This window comes from Heptranchias perlo, chromosome 20, assembly GCF_035084215.1.
Source record: "Heptranchias perlo isolate sHepPer1 chromosome 20, sHepPer1.hap1, whole genome shotgun sequence".
In the NCBI taxonomy this organism is placed as follows: Eukaryota; Metazoa; Chordata; class Chondrichthyes; order Hexanchiformes; family Hexanchidae; genus Heptranchias; species Heptranchias perlo.
The window spans coordinates 21,403,067-21,409,066 of NC_090344.1; the positions used below are offsets into that span (position 1 = coordinate 21,403,067).

Genomic DNA, 6,000 nt, shown 5'->3' on the forward strand with positions numbered 1-6,000 from the left:
ACCTTATTTGTACCGCCTCAAGAGCAAGTATGTCTTTTCTTCAGTATGGACACCAAAACTGTATGCAGTATTCCAGGTGCGGTCTCAACAATACCTTATATAACTGCAGCAATACCTACCTGTTTTTATATTCAATCCCCCCAGCAATAAAAGCCAACATTCCGTTGGCCTTCTTGATCACCTGCTGCACCTGCATACTAACTTTTTGACTTTCTTGCACGAGGACTCCCAGATCTCTTTGTACTGCAGTACTTTCTAGTTTCTCACCATTAAGATAATAACTTGCTTTCTGATTTTTTCTGCCAAAGTGCATAACCTCACATTTTCCAATATTGCATTGCATCTGCCAAATCTCCGCCCACTCACCCAGCCTGTTGATATCCCCTTGAAGGTTTTTTATGTCCTCCTCACTCTCTACTTTCCCTCCCATCTTTGTATCATCTGCAAACTTTGATGCGTTACACTCGGTCCCCTCCTCCAAATCGCCAGAATATGCGGCAGTCTATTCCGTCGTCTACGTCATTTATACACCGGGTCTCTTCCTCCCACCTTCTAACCAACTCCCAACCCGTTTCGATAGGTTGCTTTAAATTCTACGCGCTCCCATTTATGTTGACAGTATCTTCTGTGGTACCTTATTGAATCCTTCTGGAATTCAATATTATATAACATCCATAGACACTCCATTATCTACCAGGTTAGATATATCTTCAAAAAGTTCAACTAGCTTTGTTGGACTTGACTTACCCTTTATAAATCCATGCTGGTTCTCTCTGATTACTTCATATTTATCCAAGTGCTCAGGCATTCCTTCCTTAATAACGAATACTGGTAACGTCCCCACCACGGACGTCAGACTAATGGGTCTATAATTTCCAACTTCATCTCTGCTACCCATCCTAAATAATGGAGTGACATTGACAATGTTTCAATCAAAGGAACAATTCCTGAATCAAGATATTTTGAACGATCATGACTAAATCATGTACAATTTCCTCGCCTATTCCTCTTAGTCCCCTCGGGTGGTAACGATCAGGTCCTGGAGATTTGTCTATCTTTAATCTAATTATTTTCTCCATTGCCATTATTTTACATGTAATGAATCCCCATGATTTATTTACAGTTGTCCTCGTGCCTCTGGTATGTTCTCCTCATCCTTTTCTGTGAAGTAAATATTTAGCAATTCTGCTATTTCCTGATATTCAATTACAATATCACCTCCATCTGTCTTTAAAGGGCCCACATTACTCTTAGTCACCCTTCTTTCTCTTCATGTACTGGTAAAAATCTTGATTGTTGTCCTCATTTTCCCTCACAGGTTTTTCTCCTTTTCCCTGATTGTTCCTCTTCCGGTTTTTAGTTTCAGCACCGCAAGAAATAATACTTTGCAATAAAGTTCGGCTCAATAGTTCTTTACTGTCAGAGAGAGAATTGTCTGATCCCCGAATTTATTTAATGTAACAAACACAAGCACACATAATCATCGGTGTATCAATGCACTGATGGATACACAAAGATGAACACAGCGAAAAAATGCAGGAAGTATCGGGATCCACAGGTGAACGGACAAGCGAAATCGACAAAATCAAACGGTCTGAACCCCGAACAGACAGTAACGTGTCGCTGATAGATGTTATTGAGAGGAGGTGTGGACAGGTTGTCACCAATTGGCGATGTGGCTTAGCTGGTTAAAGCATCTGTCTAGTAAACAGGGGACCCTGGATTCAACTCCCAGCAGTGCCTTATGCAACTTATTATTTTCACCTAATTTGTGGAATTAAGCGACAAAATAACACTGTGGTGTTTGGATTTGTTCAGGTTTCAGGCGGGAACAGATATCAAGATGACAGCTCAAAAACGCACTTTCATTATTCAGACAGACGTCTCATTGAATGTGTCTGTAACACGTTCTTGTTTCTGGTCTCGTTGGGGTCGGGGTATAATTCACGATTTGAAGTTTAAACCCGGAAGTAGTCCTAATTCTGACCGAGACTTGTGATCTTGACCAGCGGTGCAAACTTTTGCAAACTGGAAAGTGAAAGTTTCCAAATCACTCCACCTGAATCCCCGGGCCCTGACGAAATATATCCCAGGCTGTTAATAGAAGCAAGGAAGGAAATAGCGGAGGCTCTGACCATCGTTTTCCAATCCTCCCTGGTTGCAGGTGTGATGCCGAAGGATTGGAGGACTGCTCAAGATGTACCGTTGTTTAAAAGGGAGAAAGAGATCGATCGAGTAATTACTGGCCAGTCAGAATAACCTCGGTCAGGCTGAAGGTATTTCATTAAATCTACACTGTACTTCCTCCACAGCCAATACTGGGAGGAGGGGACTCTTGACTGACAAGCCTCAGCTACACCAGGAGAGCAAACCCACGCTCTCTCTTATTCCTGGGATGTGCTACTTTTGAAAAAAAAAGGTGAGTATCTCTATACCTTTAAACTCTCTGTCTCTCTGCACAGCATTGAAAGTGTTTTGTAGGACGGTGTGAGTGTCTTGATACCTTTAAACTCTCTGTTTCACTGCACAGCATTGACAGTGTATTGTAGGACGGTGTGAGTGTCTTGATACCTTTAAACACTCTGTTTCACTGCACAGCATTGACAGTGGATTGTAGGACGGTGTGAGTGTCTTTCTACCTTTAAACTCTCTGTTTCACTGCACAGCATTGACAGTGTATCGTAGGACGGTGTGAATGGGATGAGGGTCTGTGCGGCGAAGTGTAGCCGATTGGGAGCAGCGCCCGTTTGCGGGCTGAGTATTGCACGCTTGATTTTGTCTCTCCCTTCTATCTTTCTTTCTCTCTTTCTTTCTTTCACCTCCCTCTCTCCCATTCTTTCTTTCACTCTCATTTCATTCCTCTTATTTCGTCCTTTTTCTTTCTGCCCCAGCACCTTTGTCTGTATCCTGTTTTTGTATTCTCGTGTGTCTCTGTTGGGTGATCCAAAATTCAGACCTGCCGCTGCCTCCAGCATTTTCTTCCTTCCACAATCATGGTCGATTTCATTGAGACTTTCCTGCGGCCTTGCCTACTCTAACACTCACTTTCACATTCTTACACCTTTAAGTTTGCACTGCATCGACCGCTGTTTCTCGGGGGCACATGTCCCGTTCGCATCAATGTTCATTTGTGCCTTCAAACCAGTCGATACATTTCGATCTGCTCCAGAGACAAGCTCAAAGAAAGCAGGGCTGGCATTCGGAAGGACAGCGCATACTTTTCCGTGAAATTTCCATGGGGTATCTTGTGACACGGGGGATGTTAACTGAAGAACTGGGTTTTGTTTCCATGGTCGTTCGCGCTTTTCCCCGAGCAGTTGATGTGCGGGAGAGACGGGCGGAGCTACATAGCTGCGAAAGACGGATGAAAGCTGCACTTTTAGCAATCTGGGCGGTGCAGGAAAGTCGGAAATGTTCCGCTTGATCGTAATAGGTCTGTGGAAATGTCCAATTGTAAAGGAATGAGGAGAAATGAAAAGAGCGGCAATGGTGAAAAAGTGTCGATTACAGGAGGTTGGCCGTGAGCGAAAGGTCCTTTGAATGTTCGTCGCGGAGGTGATTTTGTTCCGAAACCGCAGACTTTAAGCGCCTGGGGAAAGTGAAGTTGGAGCTTTGTCCTTGGGTCAAATTTGGTGTTTTCAGGAAAACGGCCATTGTGAAATCTCAAGAATGAAAACAGAAAATGCTGAAAACGCTGAGCAGGTCAGGCAGCACCTGTGGAGAAAGAACCAGAGGTAATGTTTCTGCTTGATGACTTTTGTCATCCGAACTGAATGGTTTGCCGTGTTTGTGAGTAACTTTGTTGTCTAAGATGCTGACTTCCATTTCTGAATTATGTAGGTGCGAATCGCACTGCTGCCAAAATTTGTGGAGCTTTTCATTTTGGCCGCCTCACCAAAAACCCTTCATTGGTAAGAAGTGCTTTTCCGCATTGCTGGTTTACACGTGTTTGAACAATTCAGCAAAGTCTGGATTACCACCCAACTGTATCTTACACGGAGGTGTTGGGAGTGTAAGGGGTGATCGAGGTGAAGTTTCAACCAATGTGCACAATGGCGGCCTGGTGAACCGAGTACCTCTTTTTCGTCAGTATAATATAAAAGATATGCACCATAATTATGAATTTCTTCTTTGCATCACACAAGGATTTATTATCAGAGAATGTACATGAGCAGGTCGATTTCCGTCACGCTCCGGTCGCTTTGCATCGCCTCCGACAAATAGAATTGAATCATAGAAAGGTCACATCACGAAAAGAGGCCATTCGGCACATCGAGTCCGTGCCGGCTCTCTGCAAGTGTAATCCAGATAGACCCACTCCCCCACCCTTTCCCTGTAGCCCTGTATTCTCTTTCGTTTCAAATACTTATCCAGTTCCTTATTGAAGACAATTATTGAATCTGCCCCCACCACCCCCTCGGGCGGTGTATTCCAGACCCTAAACACTCGCTGTGTAGAAAAGTTTTTCCTCATGTCACCTTTGGTTCTTTTGCCAAACACCTTAAATCTATGTTATCTGGTCCTTGAACCTTCCACCAATAGGAACAGTTTATCTCTTTCTCCTCTGTCTGGATCCTTCATCATTTTGAATACCTCTATCAAATCTCCTCGTAACCGTCTCTGTTCCAAGCAGAACAACCCCAGCTTCTCCAATCTATCCATGAAACTTATGCCCCTCATCCCTGGAATCTTTACAGTAAATCTCTTCTGTGGGGATTCGGTATTAACATCGCCGAATCCCCCACCATTAACATACTATTGGTTACCATTAACCAGAAACTTAACTGGACCAGCCACATGAATACTATGGTTACAAAATCAGTTCAGAGGCTGGATATTCTGCGGCGAGTGAATCACCTTCTAATTTCCAAAAGCCGTTCAACCATCTATAAGGCGCAAGTTGAGTGAGTTGGAATAATCATGTGATGGCCATCGACCTGAAACGTTAACTCTGTTTCTATGTTTAAAGATTCTGCCTGACCTGCTGAGGATATACACATTTACAGTTTTGATTTCAGGTTGGCAACATAGCCAGTATTTTAATTTTGAATAAAGGGGCTTTCGCATATTTTTGCGTGCGACGAGGTGACCGAGAGGTTAAGGCGATGGACTGTTAATCCATTGTGCTATGCACGTGTGGGTTTGAGTCCCATCCTCGTCGTTATTGTGTTTATGTTTTGTTTCTCTCCTTCAATCCACACAGAAGGTCTGGTCAAAGTCCCATCCTTCTCGAAACGGCAGACAGAGGGTTTTGCATTATTTGCTGAAATCAGCAACAGTTCCTTCCAGGTTGGTGTTGAGATTGTAAGGTCGCGAAGTATCAGATTGTACAGTGGTGTCATTGTAAAAAGAGTAAATCTTATGTTCAACCTAAGAGAAACGTATGTACCATCATGATGATTTATGTCCGAATCATTCAGTGTCTGTGTCTGTTAAAAAGGGATATGCTGTAAGTCCCGGATCATTCAGTGTCTGTGTCTGTTAAAAAGGGACGTCCTGTAAGTTCCGGATTATTCCGTGTCTGTGTCTGTTTAAAAGGGATGTGCAAAAAGCCCCGGATCATTCTGTGTGCGTTTTACCCGATTTTCTTGATACCTTTTTCCTTCTGAACTGAAATGACGATCCTCTCTCGGGAAGAAGGTTCACCGCCTGCTTCGGGCAACTGGTTGGAAAAGTAACAAAAACTGATGAGGCCAAGTTCATTCTGCTGGACTTCCATTCCAATCTCCGCACTCTATCCCCCATTCAGACCCACCCCCGCCTGGACATTATAATCTGCGATATTGATAAGGGAATGGAGAAGCCGAATATCACGGTTATAATGTTCTTGGTTGCTCAACGCTGAATAGCATCAATTACAATGATTCAGAAGGTAATCATAGAATCATAGAATCTTACATCACAGAAGGAGGCCATTTGGCCGTCGTGCCAGTGTCGGCTTTTTCGAAGACCTGTCCAAATTAGACCCACACCCCAGATTCTTCCCAATAATGCTGCAAA

General features: G+C 43.6%; 1 non-coding gene across 1 annotated transcript; it reads left to right on the forward strand.

Annotated features, from left to right (window-relative positions):
• Positions 1-5,079: 5,079 nt before the first annotated feature.
• Positions 5,080-5,161, forward strand: trnan-guu (transfer RNA asparagine (anticodon GUU)). Its single transcript has one exon. It is a non-coding gene; the product is annotated as a tRNA-Asn (tRNA).
• The last annotated feature ends 839 nt before the right edge of the window (positions 5,162-6,000 follow it).